Here is a 12,822-nt window from a genome sequence, read left to right on the forward strand (position 1 = left end):
AATGGTCTGGAATATAGATAATACTGGTGACAGTACATGCAAAGACCTTGTCTTAACTTAAATTAGACTTTGGTGAGTGGAAACTGGTAAATGTATTGTTACGTACTTACAAGGCCAAGTTAGAACCTTAAAGGTAAGTTTTCTTTTTGCATGCAAAATTCTTAAATTTCCTGCTGTAGTGAAGTGTCAACATTGCATAATAACCATCCTCCAAGACTTTATTAAAATCCTGACCTTTGCTTCAAAGCTGCTGTTTGGAAGGAGAAAAGCAAGGTGAGAAAATTGGGTATTTTCTAACAGTCTCCAGGAGCTTTAGTCCATAGGCCAAGAAGACTCGGGACCGTCTTTGAAAACATGTCTTTGCCTGTCACTCTGTCACTCATCCAGGGAGGTTCTTATGGTGATACTGGAAAGGCATCGTCATGAAGACAAGCATTCCAAGGAGGTAAAGCCCAGTTTTAAAGGAGAAGCAACTAGGACAATCAGGTACTGATTTTTTTTTTTACTTTGGGTATCAGTGGGTCAATCTACTGACCTCCGAGGACAGCAGAAGATTCTAACATTCTAACAGTTCCATTCAAGTCCGTCCTGAAAGAGACTTAAGAAAAATCTAGCTTGCCTCTAGCAGAGTAACCTTGTGCTCTTGCAACGCCCCAGTCTTGCACTAAAAGGTTAACCTGAGAAAATTCAAGGCTGCCAGGAAATTTTGTTATTTGTTCTAGCCAATATCTCCTGACAGAACTCTGACTGCTTTTCTTACAGCACTTAACAAAAAGCGTTCACGGCTGTGAGTTTGTACACCTTAGAATTATGAAGTATTGTTCACAAACCCTGAAAAACAGCCCCTCAAAATATAAACATCAGCTGGATAAGGTCTCTCTCACACAGTCTCCTTAAGAGGATACAATCCAAATTTCAATAGCTATCAACCAGGTGATATGAATGGCTTAAGTATCTACTTTTTCTATCCCTTTGTAAAAATTCCACTTCTCTGACTTTATTGAGCCCCTATACTTCCCCCTTACACCTCTCACCTCTAATTCCCCCTTACAAATGCCCAAATCTCCTTTGCATAAATTCAAATGAAACATAGATTTCACTCCCAGTATCAGTCATTACTGAGTAAATCCTGATTTCACTGCTTTAAGTAATGTCAAGTTGTCTTTATTTTTGTCAGCCCCAAGTTAGAGAAACACCCGTTAAGGGGGTTAAATTTCATACTGGGGCAAGGAGAGTTCTGCATAGGATCTGGGACTTTCTGTCTTTCTGTTTTCAAGTTGAAACATAACCTGACTTGCTAGACTGAGGGGAATAAATGAGGAGAAACTTTCTCTGAATAGTTTCACTTCCTCTTTCAAAATAGGTAGATACATGTTTGGATGAATGAGAGAACATTTGAGATGAAAGGAAGCCGAGCACGTTAGTAACCTCTACCATAATGTGACTATCTTTAATCAGATTGTGCCTCTACACCTTTCACCAAACCAAAGGGAGACATGATTTTTATCATTTTACTCCCAGGACCAAGGCTGGAATAGAGGAGGAGGAAAAAGTGACTTGAGAGAAATGACTTGAGAGCACCTTAAGGGAGCAAATCATAACGGAGCACCTCATGCTCATGTCCATTAGGTGTTATGGACATCCAGAAAGCAGATATAGGGCGTTGGGTGGAGATAGAAGAGAGGGGGAAAAGGCTTTAAAAGTATAAAATAGAGAATTACAAAAGGATTGGAAGTGACTAATTATTTTTTCTGATTCCACGTATTTTTTCTTTTGGTAAAGTCCCATTGCTCATCCTTTTTCCCAATGCCTAAAGTAAAATGTTTATGTACTCTACTCTCTACCCTGCTCATAGCCAAGTAAAGCTATTTATTGTATTACTTCTCTTCTATTATTCTGACTTTCCCAAAATATAAATCAAAGAAAGAAAGGCAAAAAATTAGTTATTTAATATCTCTGGGTCTCTATATTAGCGATGGGAGATTTGGACTGTATTAATAATTCAGCAAATTTTATTAAATTAAAGCCGTATGCAAAGTGCTATTTGTTAGGGAACTATATTATCTTCCTTTACATTCTAGTGAAAGAGATGTCTATTTTAAGCATTGCACACTTAAAAATTGAGAAAATAAAAAGTAATATTTGATCTTGTGAACAGGAAAGACTTTTATAAGAATTTGACCAGGGAGTTGCTTGTAAACATGAATGAAATGAGGCATATTCCAAGAAGAAGGAACAGCACAAAAGCCTCATCAGCATGAAAACACTCGACATCAGCAACTGCTTATCATGAGCACATAAAGAAATTAAGTATTAATCATAGAGGCCATGGGAGGAGTGATAATGATCGGTGGTTGACTATTTGAGATCAGTTCATGGTATATCATTGCTAGTAACAATAACAATAATTACATATGTGTGCAATTCCAAAATTAAGAATTTTACTTATATCATCTCAAGCTAAACAAACTGACCAAGTTATGTCAATATGTTACAGAATTTGAACTAGAAGGCAGACAGTCTAACTCCAAACAAGTTTCTTGACTCCAGCAACTTGCCTGTGTTTATCCTGATTTCTATTTAGAAAGATCAGTCTATAGTGTGAGGAATAGGTTCTGGAGGCATGAGTGTAAACAGAAAGATTTAGGAAGTGAAGTCACTTGTTGGCTAGGGTGGAAGATAGAAATAGTGCGGAATTTTGAGACTTGTATTGAAAGTGTGGGAAACAATGGATGTTTTAGTGGGCTGCATCTGATTTGTAGAATGAGAGGGATTCAAAATGAATCTCTCTTTGGCTGAGTAATCAGGTAAAAATATGGTGTCTTTCCCTCCCTCCCTCCTTTCTTTCTTTCTTTCTTTCTTTCTTTCTTTCTTTCTTTCTTTCTTTCTTTTTCTTTCTTTCTTATATGAGGAGGATTTGAGCCACAACCAGCAGTGCTCAGGGCTTATTCCTGGCTCTGTACTCATTCACGGGACCATATGGATTTTCAGGGATTTTAACCCTGGCTGACTTCATGCAAGGCAAATACCTGTCGAACAATATCTCCAGCCCCTGAAGATGGTACATTTCTTAGATAAATGGAAAACTAGGAGTGAAGTTAGTTTAGTGAAGGAGTAAAATAGATTTATTTTGAACATGTGAGATTTGAACTGAAAATCAAGATCAAGCAAGCTTTTGCCGTTCTGCTCTGCGGGAGGTTTCTGTCCTCCCTGGCTCCCCTTAGGACACCTGCGTTACCATTTGGTAATGTGAACGAGAAACATTTGACAGGTGTACCGTTCCAGTCAAACTCCCCACTTGGCACTGTCCCCGGAGTGGGTCGGGCTCTTGGAGCCAGAAGTAAGAGCTCCTCGGGGCTCGCCACCCCCTACCCTTGCCTCACCAGATCAGTGAAAAAACGATCATTGAGGTTTCTCGGGAGTTCAAGATGCCACTTTGTCTAACGTTCATTGATTTAAAGAAGGCCTTTGATTCTGTTGAGACTGAAGCAGTCATCGAAGCCCTAGTCAATCAGGGCGTTCGGAATCCTCTGTGAGCTGTATTGTGGATTCACTACCAGGTTCTCACCAATCTACATTGGCATCAAGAGAGGGGTTCAGCAGGGTGATACCATTTCACCGAAACTCTTCAGTGCCACCCTTGGGAACATCATGCGACGACTGGAATGGGAAGGAATGGGAGTGAAGATAGACAGTTGGCAACGACACCACTTCCGCTTTGCTGATGACATCATTCTTATAACACCAAACATCAGCCAAGCAGCACAAATGCTGACTGACTTCCACCGTGAGTGTGGAAAGGTTGGACTACAGCTGAATCTCACAAAGACAATGTTTATGAGAAACGGTCTCATTCCTGATGTTCCATTCACTCTCAATGGGACAAACATCTCCAAATGCAACAGTTATGTATACTTAGGTCGAGAAGTCAACATGATGAATGACCTGACACCTGAGTTGCGCAGGAGGAAGAGAGCGGCTTGGAACGCTTATGTTCTTGAGAATGTAGAAGAAATAGCTAAGAGGATGAAGAACCTCCAGCTCCGAGCACATCTCTTTGATTCCATGGTTCTTTCTACATTAACATATGCTTCAGAGACCTGGGCACTACGAAAACAGAATGAGAACACTATTTGGATCTCCCAAAGAGGAATTAAAAGAGCTATGCTTGGAGTAACCTGCTTCACTCAGATGAGAGAAAGAATCTGGAGTTCTCAATGCCTCTTTTGCAGACCACAACACCCAAAAGGAGAGAGAGAACACAGGGGATTGCCCTGCCACAGAGACAGGGGGGATTGGGGGATGGGGGTGGGAGGGATATTATCCATGGTGGTGGAAAATGGGCACTGGTGGAGGGATGGGTATCTGATCATTGTATAATTGAAACCCAAGCACAAAAATTTGTAAATCTACAACTGTAAAAAAAATAAAATAAAATAAAGGGGAAAAAAGTGCAAAAAAAAAAAAAGAATCTGGAGTTCTGACCTCTGTCGACGATCAAGAATCAGGGATGCTGTCTCATTTGCCAAGGCATCAAAAATCAGATGGGCTGGACACATAATGAGATTTGGAGATGACCGCTGGACTAGAGCCATTACCGACTGGATTCCAAGAGATGTCAAAAGATCGTGTGGCCGCCCACCTTTGAGATGGTCAGACTTCTTCGTCAAGACCCTGAAAAATCGGTTTGAGGCTTTTCGTGTTCCTAGAATAAGTAGACGCCATTGGGCTACATTAGCACGGGACAGGGATGATTGGAGACGTTACTGGCGCCCGCTCGAGCAAATCGATGAGTAACAGGATGTCAAGTGATCAAGTGATCAAGTGAGATTAGAAGTGCATAAGAAACATCTCGGAAGAAATATAAAGAAGGCAATAGTGTGAATGGAATCTGGTGATTAGGACTCTGTATTTAAATATTCAGGTTGTATCATATAGATATTTGAGAACTGATGTGTCTGGATGAGTTCCCCTACAGAGGGAATGTAATACACCTAGACTGAGTGCATGGAACACAGATAGTGAAGGGGAAAATGATCTAATGAAAGTCTGGAAAGGAGCAGTTGATGGAAAGTAAGGGAATTAAAGAATTGCAAGTTTTGAACTAAAGAGATTGCCTGGATAATACTTTGACCTTACGTGCAGCAACCTTGGTTTTTCCCCAGTGCCAGATTGATCCCCAGCACCTCATTATTATTATTTACTACAACTACACATAGTTCAGTGTCAGTTTCTAACACCGCTAAGTCTGCAGCTTCACTCATTTGATATAAATGAAGCTGCATTCATATCAAATTCATTCATTCATATACTCGTTTATGTGACAGTCATTCATTGGGTTTGTGAGTTTTCAGTATATTTGTGAATGGTTTCAATAACATCTTGACATTCAAGCACATTTGAAAAGAAAAACTATCTAGACTCCTATAATTTATTACTGTAACATTTTCACATTCCTTCTAATTGCTGCCCATATGTTTTCATAACTTTTATATAACCTTATTAATTAAATTGTGAGCTTTTCCCTTTGCAGATATGTTTATATAATGTGTTAATTAGGGCATCAAATACTTTATGAACACACAGCACTCATAATTGAATTATTTTAATTTCCAATCAAATGAAATACTATTATTATTTATCTAGAACTCTGCCATGATCATTGAGCTATGTGCAGGACCTCATACGTCTAGGGTTCTCTCTGGTTCTGTTCTCAACAACAGCATGAGTGTGATGCAGTCACCACTTTTGCAATCTCATACATGAGACTGCACATTTCAGTGATTCCGGGTCTGAAGACTCACTCCTCACATCTCTCCTGCAGTCTCCACCTTTACATAGGCTTTAGCCTTGGGAAAGATATGATGCCCCCCCCAACACACACACTCAGGGGAGCTAGTTTAAGGACTAGTGTACATGCATTTGACACAGGAATTTGGAATCCCTGGCATCAAGTGGCATCCCCGTGTATGCATTTGGAATCCCTGGCATCACTTGGCATCCCCGACATATCTGGGTCCCTGAGTATTCCCGATCCAGGCAGTTCCCAAGCATCACCAAATAGGGCTTTTTTGGTTCCTGGCGCTACAGGACCCAGGTAGCACCACAGTCTCATTTGGTCTTTGCATAACCAATGGCTCCATTATCTGGATATCACTAAGGGTGACCATAAATTCCCTGAGCACCACTTCGGACATCCCCACCCAAAAGATACAGCTACCTTTTTTAAAAATCGAATCCATAGTTAGAGATAATAATTAACACTGTATAGGTTGCTATGAAAATTAGTGAACAGAAATATACAAAGTGCCAGTTGCATTGTAAGAACAACTTACATAAAGCACTCTTCAAACATCAGTTCATGTCTCCAATATGATTCATGAATGAATAACAAATTAAAGAATAGCTTTATTTTTTCTTCCTGCAGGTTAACTTTAAAAGTTCTTTCAGATTATTTCCTTTTTGTGTGTTTAATAGCCATATTATGAGCATGTAGCACGTGCCAGGTATTCTCCATAGATAAAAAATTATTTCCTGTAGTAATTTCCATGATCAGTAATTGAATTATAAGAATATATCCAGACTCAGTTACACTATCATCTTGCCATGGAGGGTTAAACTCTTTAAGGCAGGTAAGTCTGTCCTTCCTTCCTTCCTTCCTTCCTTCCTTCCTTCCTTCCTTCCTTCCTTCCTTCCTTCCTTCCTTCCTTCCTTCCTCCCTTTCTTCCTTCCTTCCTTAGGTTACTCTGGCTGTACACTCAGGAATTACTCCTAGTGGTGCTCGAGGGACCATATGGGATGCCAGAGATGAAACCCAGGTCAGTGGCCTGCTCACTGTACTATCCCTCGGGACCCTGGATTCCAGTTTCTTGTAAAACACATTACTGAGATTTCATTAACTCTAAGAATGCAGTAAAGTCAAGGAGTTGACGTGAAGGAACGTATGTGTGAAGAAACAAGTCCGTTTGGCAGAACGCTTTCGCCAGGGAAACCTCTGAAATTGGGACAAGCGATGAAGGACCTTAGCCAGTTAGGTAAGAAATCAGGAAGGACCACCAAAAGCAAACAACAGAAGGTTCTTGGAAAAGGACTTGACTAAAGGTCACTATAAAGCTTCTCCAGGTGATTTTGCGAACCTAGATTGGGACAAGACATCAGAGGCTGCTTGCAAAAAACAGGAGAAAAGGGGGTTAATTTGGAACAATTCTTTCAAGATGATTTGCTCTAACAACCATTCTTCTGCTCTCTTGGTTATAAGCGTGCGGCACGCCTATTTTGTGCCAGGCAACGGAGAGGCAGTGGCCTTATCCTACTGGAAAGCACAGATGTACGGTTGTGGTGAAGACCCGTCCGTCCTTCCTCCCCTGGCCTCTAGTAAGAGCCAGAGCGCTGGGCCACCCAGATGGAGTCTGGTGCTTGCTGTCGCGCACAGGCTGAGCGCGCAAATCCTGTCGCCTGCAAGGCTTCCCGGTCTTGTAGACTGATTCCTAAATAAATACACAGAACCGGGAAGAAAAAAAAAAACACCAAAAAAGACCGGGTGCAAGGCTACGCAATGCCAGCGTGCGTGCGCCGAAGTGTCCATCTGGGGATCCAGTTTCCCACGCGTCCGGCCCGTGCCAAGCTGCAGGACCCACGCTCCCCGTGCTCGGGCTCCCGGGGCACCCAGCGCCGCCTCTGGGGGGCGGGGAGGGGGTTCGTAGGCGGGGTGGGGGGGGAACCGCAGGGCTGTCCCGCCCCCCCCAGCTCCTCCCCCGCGGTGCCGCCCCGCGGCCACGGCTCCAGGAAGCCCCGAGCGCTGGTGGCGGCCGAGCCCCGGCGGCGGGTGGAGCCCGGGCGGCGCTGCCACCAATCGCGGGGTGCTGGGGGAGGAGCCCGAAAGGGGGAAAAAGAAAGTGCGGCGCAAAGTAAGAGGCTTATTGGGGGAAGACCGGCCGGATCCGGGCACCCCGGGCTGCTTTGCAACCCCAGGCGCGCAGAGGAGCCGTGCGGGGTCCCTCCCTACCCTCCCTGCCACCAGTCGGCGCCCCCTTCCCTGCGTCCGTTCAGCTCCGCGGCAAAGGTAAGGCCAGCGAGGGACTCCGGGGGAAGTCGCCTACGGACCGAATCTTGCCGTAGCGGGATGCTTGGAGATCGTCTCACTTCTAGTTGGTGCCCAGCGCGGGTAAACTGAGGCCCGGAGCCCGAGCGCGCTTGTGCTCCGTCACCCTGCTCGTGAGTTCCGTGGCCCCCGCGCTAACCCACTTAAGTGTCAGCGCCGCATCTTCGCTGGGCAGGATTGGAAGTCGCGCTGCCCGTGGGAAGGCGGCGCGGTGCTGTCCCCGGCTGCCAGCCCCGGGAGGGAGGCGCTGCCCGGGGCCCTCCCCGAGCGCGGCTGGAGCGGGGCTGGAGCGCGGCTGGCCGGGGACGGTGTGTCCCCGCGTGCCCACGCACGGGACCAGCAGTCGCTCGGAGCCCCGAGCCCCGACCATCCCGGGACGGGCTCCTGGCGGCGTGGCTCGCTGCTCTCGTGCGCCCCTGGCCCCCCGCTGTCTGTCGGATTTGGGGCGATCGGTGGCTAGGTGTGGACCGCCCAGGTGCCGGTGACCTCCGGGTGTTCACTGTTCTCTCTCCAGCTTGGCAGGAAACGGCGTTTGGACGCGGTGGTGTGTGTGTGTGTGTGTGTGTGTGTGTGTGTGTGTGTGTGTGTGTGTGTGTGTGTCGGGGCGGGAGGGTTAGTATGTGTCCTTATTTCAGAATAACTGACTTGCTCCTGAAACCGGAGACCCCCTCACTTCCAGTCTTGGGAAGGAAAGAGGGGGACCTCATTTAAAGAGGAAAATAAAACCACAAACATTAAGGCGAACTTGTACGTTTCCTTTAAGACCCATTCCTTGGATGTCTTGCCTCCAGCCCCTAGTTGTGAAATTGTGAACCGCGGTGCCTCTCAAAACATTTTGCTGCTCTGCCGGGCTCCGAGATCTCCAGGTTACCAGGTTAACTACCAACTGAGCGAGGGAATTTGCTTGCTTTTGATTCCATCCATGACACCTATTAGCAGTGTGAACCTGGGCAAGTTCTTCCATCATTCTGATATATATATATATATATATATATATATATATATATTCACAGCATGGGAACTCCAATGGCCCCTTAGGGCAACTGGAAGGTTGGATAGAGTAATTCAAATAACATGGATAGTGTTTCTGGGCCATGATCAGGTTGAAATTGATAATAACTATTATTAATAGTGTTATATAGTATCTGAGGAGAGTGGGTTTTCATGAAGCTGACTTCATACACCTTAGAGTGACTTAAAAAATATACAAGACCCACCAAAAATATATGAAAATGTGTTTTCTTCTTTCTTTCTTCCATTCTTTCCTTCTTTTGCCCACCCTCTCCCTCCTTCTCTCCTTCTCTTTCTTTCTCTTTCTTTCTTTCTTTCTTTCTTTCTTTCTTTCTTTCTTTCTTTCTTTCTTCCTTCCTTCCTTCCTTCCTTTCTTTCTTTCTTTCTTTCTTTCTTTCTTTCTTTCTTTCTCCCTCTCTCTCTCCCTTCCTTCCTTCCTTCCTTTCTTTTTCTTTCTTCCTTTCTTCCATTTTTTTATATTGTGTTTTGGAAAGGCTTCCTACCTGTGACTTTGATCATGGATTTCTGACTTGCAATATCAAATGAACGTTACTCAGGGGAGCATCTTCCTTACTGTTTTTAGGCCAAACCTGAGGTCTGTGAGTCTCCAGTCTGGGACTTTATTTCCTATTGTAGGTCAGACAGGCAGCTTTATAGTGTTCAGCTCAGACAGGAAAACAACAAATGTCTCCTTTTGTATTATGAAAGGATAATATTAGATACTATTAGATCTAGTCCTTTTGAACACAAACTTTTCTTATTTAACCACAAATATCCCCCCCAACTATCTTCCTATACAGCTGACATTTTAAGATGAAATAGCTTCCTCCTGCACCCCCCATCTTGCTTCAGACAGTTGATTTTATTCTGATAATTATTTACTTTTATCTCCGAGTTATGTTCTAAGTCCTTGAATTGAGCATCCGACATTTGAAGTTGGCTGCCTCCTTCACAGCCCGTTGCATTTGCCTGCAGTACTGATGAGTGAATGGAAGGGGTGTGATACATCTTGCGGGAAGGAAAGAGCTTGTTGGTGCCTCCCTGGTCGCTCCTGCACTGGGCATTGGCAGAGAACGGACTCACTCGCTACTGTCAGCCTGTTCCGTGTCCACGCATTGTGATGAGCTGGCCAGAATACATCTGAACCTAAGCCTGAAAGACTAGAGACTTGTGGAGAAAGGGGGAATGTTCAAAATAGGTCAGAACAAGGGAAGAGGCTGGAAGAGAAATTGAAAGTTAATCATCTTATTCTAGGTTCTAGTTTTTTTTTTTTTGGAGGCGGGGGCATTAAATGCTCAAGGCTAACTAGTGGCTCTGCACTCAGCAATCATCCCTGGCGAGCTCGAGAGTGATAATGGGATGTGAGGGATCAAACCCAGGTCGGTCATGTGCAAGACAAATGCCCTACCGTGTAATAGTACTAGTACTCCTGCCGCTTAATTCTAGTTCTGAAGGAAATATTACCTAGCCGTAATGTTTCTCCTTGTCCAGATTGTTATTCCCTTTCCACACATATATGCATAAACTTCGAAATTTTCAAAGCCTATTCCACATACTTTATCTTCCAGGCTAACTTTGAATAGCCCCTTCCACTATCAATGATAAACACATTGATAGTGGAAGGAACCCAGGAGTTTGGTCAGATTTAAAGTCCAGCCCAGTTCCTGTGTAGCTAGATAATATCCAGCATTTTTTTTTTTTTACCATTTAGAGCTTCTGTTTGATCCAATTCTAAAATGGGGTGAGACAGAGCTTACCCCAGTGATTTATGGGAGTATTGGATTAAGTGGAAAATGTAGTGCACCTGCACTGTGTGAGTGTGCATTAAATGGTGTCTCCTCTCTGTTAATGTCAGTGAACTGGGAAGAAAATGGAATGAGATTCTGAAAAATGCGAGGTTACCATGAATGGTGTGGGTAGTAAGTTTCAGATTAGGAATAGGATTCATGTGTTCTGCTTTTTTTTCTCCCCCATCACAAGACCTCCAAAGAGATCTTTTGCGGTTTATTTCCGTTGTTCCATTGATCTGATTTGGCTGATGATAACTGTGTATCTTTTCTCTCCTGAAGAGAATAATTCCTGCGTGCAGCTGCAGTCCTTAAACAAGCTTGGAGAAGTTTAGTGGGGTAAGCTCTAAAAAAGTTTCAGAGCAGCGATTTTCAAGGTAGCCTTCCTACTCTTCTGAGATTCTAGTAAGCTTCCAGGAGGAGGATTCTTTGAAGATACAAAGCTCAGATTAGGTCACATTTTCCTTCCTGTTTTGAGTGCTCTCTTCCCTCTACCTTCCTCAAATTCATTCTCGGGTAGCAAGAAGATTGAGGAACACACGCCATAAATGACCATAGCATTTTCCCACTTCCTTTGCCAATTTTGTGGTTAGAGGATGAACTAGAATGTTAGGAAGAGGAAGCTTTTCAGAAATGACCACTGCTTGCTGGAGGAACTGAGCTCTGGTCTAGAGTTCCAGCCTTCCTGGTGGAAACTGATGGCTGCAGGCTTGTGTAGAAGGACGAACTGATCTACTTTGGCCCAGGCAATGGGGCCATTAATCTGTCGAGACTCCCTATAGGATATCAGGCCTCTCTGCTTTGCAGCAGGCAGACAGGCTTGCAAATGCAGTGCTGGGAGACACATTCTGTTCCTGGCTTTGGCATTCTGAAGCAGGTATTGCTTTTGCCAAAAGGTAGGCAGTTAGCATCATTTCACCTGGCTCAGTTAGAAAAGCAAAATGTGGCTGGAGGAAATCTGAGCAGGAGCAGAAGAGAGAAGGAAAGGTTATCTCCAATATAGATGCAGTTTCATCTGTTGCTCAACTTTGTCAGGCTTTTGCTGGTTGACACAGATGTAGGGTCTGGTGAGTCACCATTGCCTTGCTGGTGAAATATTAAAGCCACCTGCTGTGCTCTTTGTCCGTTTTGGGAATTGTTCTGTGGGGGAAGTAGTTGCTCAGAAGAACAGGGAAGACGGTTTTCCAACATTTGGTATCTGTTAATTCTGAGGATTAATTCAAGTTCTCTCTTCATTGGCTCAGCTCCCCCCCCCCCCGACCCACCCCCACACGCACCCTGACAATGAGGCTTTATGGTTTCTACTGAGAGGTCCTTAAGACACTGTTTTCTAGATTGACTTTATTCTGATGAGCTCCCGCAGCTGAGACCATGTGGATTTTGAGTCTGGCTGGTACCTGAGGCAAGTCTCTGTACTGAGATGGGCATCCATTTTTTAGCTAGGAGATAGGAACATGGAAGTTTAGTTGGAAGCCTGAGTCCTTTTTTCAGAATCTCAATCAGAGCAGCCAGTTAATCACCATGAAAAATGGTTTCTTTGGTCCTTGGCTTGAATTTATAGATGTATTAATTGGTGAAAATCACAATTATGTATGTATCTCTTACTGAACCCCATTTTGCTTTTTTTAAATGATTTTTACATGGACAACATCCTTCAGCCTTGGCAAATAAGACTGTGATTACTTTTTAGCACTAGAGACATAGAACAAACATCCTAACCTGAGTCACAGCAAAAGCAAGTATGAATACTCAGACTCCTCTATGGATTTCATTTTAGGGCTGGAGAAAACTTTAACTTGTGTGGCATCCTGGACTAGGATTGAAGACCAGAAGTAGGGCCGGTGGTTAACGCCATCACCATCTGCCATTCTCATCCTCCTATGCCTTGAATATGATGAAAAAGTCACTTTGCCTTTGATCCCC

General features: G+C 44.0%; 1 protein-coding gene across 3 annotated transcripts in view; it reads left to right on the top strand.

Moving 5' to 3' along the window:
* Positions 1-7,864: 7,864 nt before the first annotated feature.
* The window catches only part of IL1RAP (interleukin 1 receptor accessory protein), a 154,035-nt gene continuing 149,077 nt past the window's right edge, over positions 7,865-12,822 (top strand). The window contains exon 1 of one of the 3 annotated variants that reach the window (XM_056121705.1): positions 7,865-8,062. The gene's annotated coding sequence lies outside the window, so the exon portion shown is untranslated. The remainder of the gene's footprint in view (positions 8,063-12,822) is intronic. The other 2 variants (XM_056121706.1, XM_056121707.1) reach the window with 2 other exon arrangements.

Source organism: Sorex fumeus, unplaced genomic scaffold (assembly GCF_029834395.1).
Source record: "Sorex fumeus unplaced genomic scaffold, SorFum_2.1 ptg000044l, whole genome shotgun sequence".
Classification (NCBI taxonomy): domain Eukaryota; kingdom Metazoa; phylum Chordata; class Mammalia; order Eulipotyphla; family Soricidae; genus Sorex; species Sorex fumeus.